Here is a 7,554-nt window from a genome sequence, read left to right as displayed (position 1 = left end):
GGCTCACATTAAACGTTTGCATTAGAACAAGTACCAAAGTAAATGGGACAGGAGGCAAATTTTCAAAGTAGACAGAGGATGACCAACAAGATTATCAAACTAGGTGTAGGCAGAGGATAATCAGGGAAAGGTAGATTAGACCTGCTGTGAAATTCTTTAGAAATACAAGTGCTCATAGATGATATTCAGGAAATGCTGTTTATATGTTTTACTGCAATAATGGTATTTTTGTTAAGTTAAAAAAAAAGCGTTCCTGTTCTTTCAGAGACTGACCAGTGTTTTCATGGGTGAAAAGATGCCATGTTTGGGATTTGCTTCAAAAAGCAAATGGTTGTTTTAACATATAATTACTAATACCTTATAACTTATATTAAAAAAAAGTTGAACATAGAATCTCTAGGGCATACAGACCCACACCTTCAACATTTTTTCCCCCTTGGATGAACACATTCTAACCAGAAATGAATGAGTTCCCAGAAATATTATGACTTTCAAGGGGAAGGGACTTAGAGGCATATTACTGTCTGTTACAGTGAATTTATTGTGACAGCTGAATCTGATATAAATGGGCATGTATGTTATGTTGGAAATTTACATTTCACTTATATGCACTGAATGCACATTTGTTGGGTTTGGTTTGGGTGGGGGTTTTTGTTGTTGTTGTTGTTGTTGTTGTTGTTTTTGAATTTAGAATTGTTTGGGTCCCAATTTAAAAATGATCACACATATGATCATTTATTGTGATTTTTTAAAAATTATCTTCAGATTGAAATTTCCCATGTGAACTGCTTTCATTCTGTCAATCATTTAGAATGCATGGACATATTAAAATATGAAGACAGAAATGATGATTTTTTTTTGCTTTGTTTTGGTTTTTTGGTTTAACCCTAAAAGAAACAGCCACTGATGATATTGAAAAGATTTGCTTTAAGTTATTATTAAAATTTATTTTCATAACTATTACAAGCCTATTTTTTTTCTAAAAGTGATCAACATGTTTGTGATTTAGTCACGATTTAAGAAAAACATCAGGTGAATCACATTTATTAATTCAATACTTATGTATTCATATTATTTATATTATCTTTTAATAATTATAGACAAAAAAAATAAAAATTAAAAGGAATAGTGGGAGAGAGGATAAGGGTAAAAATGAGATATATTTATTGAATGTAGATGTTGGGTATATTAGAATCCATTGTACCATTCTCTTGGCTTTTGTAGCTGTTTCGAATTATTCCATAAAAGTGTTTTGTAAAATGCAGTTGGTTGCAAAATTCATGCCAATTGATTGTTACTTACCCAAGCCCCAAAGGATTAACACCTGATCTAAGGCAACCTCCCCCTCATCACAGAGCTCCACCCTCTGGAACAACTCACCTCTTGCCACTCCTAGGACCATCTCCAGCCCTGGTTACTTTCTATTTATGTACCTCTGGAGGCGTTTCTTTCATCTCCATCTCTTTATTTGGTGAAACCCTTGCTCCTCTCTAGGAGACTGACCTCAGTGTATCTTTTCTTCTAGTTAGTCCATCTTGACTCCAGAAGATCCTAAGAGGACTCCCTCCCCACATCTATCAATCATACCACCTTTCTCATGACTCAAGAAGTTCCTGAATTTTACCCTTTTCCTGATAGCTTTCTGGAATAATCAGCAAGGAGATGAGAAACATCTTCCCTCCCAACCTGGAAATATTTAACAAAATTGACCAGAAAACCCCAACAATTTCTCTGTCCACAACCTCAAGAATAGTTGAACTATTCAATTCTATTTTTGAAAAGGTCACCTAACTTAAGAGCTAATATAGTAAATTCTATTGAATCTCTGGCACTAGACATATTCTAGGTGTTTTATGTGACTTAATTCAGTCATCCCCAAAATACTTCTGCTAGGTACTGTATCCACCCCCCCCATTTCACAGATGAAAAAATGAGGCATAGAATTAATAATCTGTTCAAGGTCACAGCCAGTTAGTAGGAGAGCTTCAATTTTTACACAAAAATACTTTGTTCACATCTGCTCCTGACCATTCTGTTGTAGTGTCTATCACAGCCTTTGGCACTGCTAAAAATCAAGGTGATAACAGAAAATTCAAAGGCCAAGCCTCTAACATGTCTAAAAGTGTCACTTTTAGACATGTACATAACTTTAAACAAGTGCATTTTGAGGCATATTCCACAGTTCACTATTAACTTACTTATGTTTTCTCTCTTAGAGGACAGAGATAATTTCTGATTTCTTTGTAGAGCTAGTAATGTGCAGATACATATACTTGGTGGAGACCAGAAATCTTTAAGACATTCATAAATTGAACTGATTTCAGCTTCTATTTAACTTCTTATAAATAGTATAGACACAAAGACATTAGGAAATGGCTTGCATATGTTGACCATTTACTTCGTTTTCCTATTCTGAAAACTATACATTATCCCATGGAAACCTTATAAGCATCCATTTATGATTGGAACATATATTGTCCCATGCTACATATTCAAAATCAGAGACTTAAGGGATTATGACATACTCAGTGTCATACATTTAGGATAAGTCAGAGCCAGTGTATGAACCTGGCTTCCAGAATCAGGAATGAGAGAAACAATAAATTCTAGCATAATGATGTGTGTTTGTGGGACTTAAAGAACACAGCAGCTAATGCTATCAAAGAAGCCCAAGAAAGCATTGCAGAGTGGTTATGTTTGAATTGGGTCACTGTGCAATAATTGGAATTTTCTATGTGGAAAATAAGATTGGAGGAAATGATCAGCAGCAGAGAAAAAGTGCTAAGGCTCAGGTTAAAAAGGGCCTGGCACATGCCTGTAGCCTGTAATCTAGCGGCTGGGCTCTGGAGGCTGAGACAGGAGGATCCAGAGAGAGTTCAAAGTCAGACTCAGCAACAACCAGGTGCTAAGCATCTCAGTGAGATCCTGTCTCTAAATAAAATACAGGGAAAAAAAGGGGGGACTGGGGATATGGCTCAATGGTCAAGTGCCCCTGAGTTAAATCCCTGGTACCTCCCCTGCCAAAAAAGGGGGCCTGACTTGTCTGAGGACATGAGAAATTTGGATTTGGCAGCAACATTCATCCTTGGGGAGAGTGGCCGAAGATGGCTGCTAGTGAGCGTCTGGACCAAGACTAAAAGATTGCTTTGTTCAGGAAAAGAACTTGAATTCCATTTGTTTCAAAATAGGTAAGTTTTCAGGCAGGAGAATGATTTTTGAAGATATTTCTAAAGACTAGGAGACAGTGAGGAGTATAGGTAGGGGACACTAAAGAGTCAGACCTACCCATGTACTGGTGCATAGTAAGGCCACGGACAGCGCCAGGTTGGTTGCAGACTCCCCTTCAGAGGTGCTGGCCCAGGGTTGCTGGCCCAGCCTGCAGGGTCTTCTTGCAAAATAGAAAAAGGCCTCCTTTCCTCCTTAGAGCCACTTCAGGGTGCACACTTTACTTAGCAAACAGAGCAGAGCCTCAGGTTTGGCTTCTGCTCATCCATCTTCTGGGTGAAGTAGCCTTGTTCACTGCTGTCCCTGTACACTTTAGGTGTGCCCAGAGCTGAGGCTTCCCCTATGCACACGAATGGCTAAGGCAGTATTGGGGGTCACAAGGAGGGTGGGTGTGGCATGGCCACCCAATATCAAAGGACACCTACAGAATATGATGAGTAGGCACAGACACTTTGATACACCAACAAATGTGGCTTCATGACTCTGGACAAGTTATTTAATTTCTTGAAGACTCAATTTCTTCCTATGTTAAATGGAAATGATTAAAGTGTCTCTCCTACTGAGTTGTGAGAATTATATGAGATAATGCATCCATACACTTGTCTCAGCGAGCGCATCCTACAAACTTAACACATGTTAACTATTAGTATTTGTACTACTAATAATAATGAGAGAGCCCATCTGCACCTGGAAAATGGCACTGGCTGTATGTTCTCAAGGTTGGTTCTTAAGTGGGAAGAAACTGGTATCCAGGGACAGACAGCTGTGATGTGAACTACCTAAATCATAGGTTCTGTCTACTTACCTCATCACACAGTTTGGTGACATGTGTTTATGGAGCAGAGCCACTGGAGGTAGCCCCCAAACAGGGTTCCTGTGGGAAGCAGGTGTTCCCCCACAAGTCTCCCATTCCCGTTCAGCTTGGCTCCTCTCCATACCCACTGCCTCTCTCCTCAGTCTGCTCTTCCTTTCTTTCCCACTCCATCCTGCCACCCATGATCCCATGATCTCCCCCACTGCCACACCCCTCTGCCCTCTCTCTGGGGGAAAAAATGACTTTTTTCTTTTTCTTCCTTTCTTTTTCTTCTTTTTTGTTCCTTGTTCTCTGGAAGTCTCTGGTCTGTGGTAGAAGTAGGGAAAATGTCATCTAGGCAGAGAGATACTCAGCACACCTGGCCTTGCCACTGGGTTAGATGGGGCTAAGATTTCTGGGGAGCAGCAATGTTTGGGCAAGTTGTTGAGCACTGAGTGGGGGGCAGAGAGGTGTGAGGAGTAGCAGGAGGAACTGTTGTTCCAGGTGGTTCCAGGTCGGTGTAGGGAAAGACCAAATTTGGTGAAGGACAAGGCTGGGGCCAGCTGGGGAAAGGTGGTGGTCCACATGGGCTGTTTCTATGCTCATAAGCACTCCGGACATGTTAACAGACGATGAGAAGAAAAGGCAATTCAAGTGGCAGCTATTTTGGAAGTTGGCCAGGCAGATGGAAATTTTAGGCAGAGCTTGTCACCTTGGAGAGGGCTCCCTGACAGCCCTATCTAAAGTACTCCCCACCCAGCACCTCCTGCTGCCCCGCCTTTCAGTGCTTTATTTCTCTCCATAGCATTTAGCATTATCTAAAATTAAATGGTTTATTTGTATGTCGTCAAAATGGTGTTCTCCAGAACAATACAGTTTTTCTACTTTTAGTATCTAGAACATCACCTGGCCCACAGTAGATTGTCAATAAATAATGTTTCAACTTAAGAGTAACTGATGTACCATCACCATTATTCCAGAGAATTGTGGCTCTCTCACATAAGGTTGTCCAATCACTGAGTCCATGCTATCTTCAAGGGATAAATTGGTCACCCTCTGCTCCAGCAGAGTGTCACAGGGCCTCATTTCTCTCTGGAGGGTGCTCGGCGGCTTTGCATTTGAAATGACATTGCAAAGATCCTCTCCTGGAATTCCCATGGATTGTGTAGCTGGGAAGGGAGGCCACCCTCCATCCAACTCCAAAGGTAAGGACAGGTGAGTTAACCGGTCCCTCTTAGATGTGAATGGGAGGACTGTGTTGGTCGGTCAAAAATGAGGCACATCACTCAGCAAAAGATGGCTCTCAGAAGGCTTCCAGAGGTTAGACGTTGACCTTACTTCGCTGGCATAAGAACAGTGACACATTTTATGTTACTTAGTAGAGGTACTATGAGGACTGAGAGTAGTTGTCTCTCTCACTGCCTAGACGTGAGTACACCTACAGCCACTCAGTGTCCTAGACGGCATGTTCTTTGTAGGTCAGACAGTGGCCAGTCATACTGTGGTGCCAAAACCTTGTCTAGACTCCAGGCAAAGTCTGGTGCTGCTCTCCTCCATGTCCTGGGTAGGAAGTACTTTCCTACTGAGCAACTCCATTAAAAGAACCAAATGAAGTCCCACGTTTTGGGAACTGTAAGTATGACTACCAGAAACCTGGGAGAAAAGTGAAAAATGTTCATAATCCTGCAGATGCTGGGTACATAAACCAAGCATCTCCATAATTGAATTTTGTATACCAAAACCAGGGGTTTGGTGTGATATAGACTCAGTTCATGTTGTTCTATATATGTGTGTGCACCTACAGACATCTAGTTTTTAAGATACTTACATATGCTACTTGTAGATGACTATTTCACATTTTTATATGAGCTCTAAGCTTTTGTAAATGACACTCTTCCTGTCTCAAGATTGGTCCAGGTTTTGGTCTTGTTTTCTTTCCTTGTTTGCAGGTGTTATGTCCTGAATCTGTATACTGATTAAATGTTTGAGTATTACAAGAGTAATATATATATACCCCTGTTTTTAATAAGGGCCATGAGGGAGAGTTGTCACTGCATAACAGTGTAATAGCAGTTTTTCTCACCGCCATTTAAGTAGCTATGTGACCTAATGCAGGTCATTTCTAGAACCTGAGTTTCCCAACTCTGCCTCGGAGGGGTTGATTACTACATAAGATTGCTTAATAAGATAGTTACTTTTTTTTCTTTAAAGCAAAAGAATCTGTGATTCAACTAATATTTTACATAAACATTATCCTGCTTTTCCTCACTGCAGGTAGCATGATCTATGTCATCTCTGTATGTGGGGTATGCACTTATAGAGTAATCCATGCCCAATTTTAGAAAAGCATCAAATACACAAATCTCAGTATATGAATATGTCTACATTAAGGATTTGTTTTTGTTTGACTTGTTCCTTTCTAAGGAATTGAATCCATTAAGATATTTCATGCTTAGCCAGCATGTTCATTAGTTTTAGACAGATGCTTAAAATAAAAGAGAGGACTTTATTTGATACCTTTATTTATATGCAAAACAGCGCACCATTCATGAGATATGAAAAACTCGTCAGATAGAAACCAGATTATATCTATTTTCACTACAAAATATTGCATTATATAAAGCAACAGAGACACAAAAAAACCCTGAAAAAGACTAAAATCTTTGGATAGCAGATGTGTTTTTTTTTCCTTGTCTCTAAAATACACTCCTCACTTTAAGAGTTTCACAGCTGAGAACATGAAACATTGTCAGGTTATAGACTTTTCTTTTTGGTTGTCACAGAGGAAAGTAGTTCTGATTTTATTTTTTTAGGAAAATAACTTAATTTCCTAAAATCATCCCACGCACAAACATCACACATACACACACACACACACACACGCACGCACAAAGAAGCTACTCTCCTTATAAACAGTTTGTAAAGTACTTTTCAGACATAAATACAGATAAGAAAAACAACACTTACTTTTTTAAAAAACTATAATAGTGAAGTGCTAGTGTTGCTGATCTCACAACAAAAGAACCTTTCAAGAACAAACATCTTAATATATAAAATATGTTTAGAAACAGGGAGAAGTGGGAAATTTTTTATACAAGTGCAATATAATTAGAGCAAAAGAAAGACCACAGTATAATCTCAACATACACATAAAAAGTTAGACATAATTATTTCACAGGAAAAGTGTAAACACTTGACTATAAATAAATTGGCACAGAGTATCCAAAGTAAAATTATCACCACTCTGAAAAATAAATGTCTTGAAAAAAATACTCTACTCCTTCTAACATAAATAAAAATAGGTTGTCTTTTTCTAACTGCACCTATGGGTCCACATATTTAAGGTCACAAATAGATGTTTTTGGATATATAAAGGGGCACTTGGCCTGAAAAAGCAATTAGATATTAAATTTTCCATTTAAATATGGTTTATCCTGTCTACTTTAGTGGTCTATCTTGGGGTTAAAATTTCACCAAGCTCAAATCCTTCCACAGTGTATTTGTTCTCCATGTGTCTTTTTAACCTTACCAAATAT

This window comes from Spermophilus citellus (assembly GCF_964194105.1).
Source record: "Spermophilus citellus genome assembly, chromosome: 9".
Classification (NCBI taxonomy): Eukaryota; Metazoa; Chordata; class Mammalia; order Rodentia; family Sciuridae; genus Spermophilus; species Spermophilus citellus.
The sequence above is the reverse complement of the archived record's forward strand: the minus strand, read 5'-3'. Positions refer to the sequence as shown.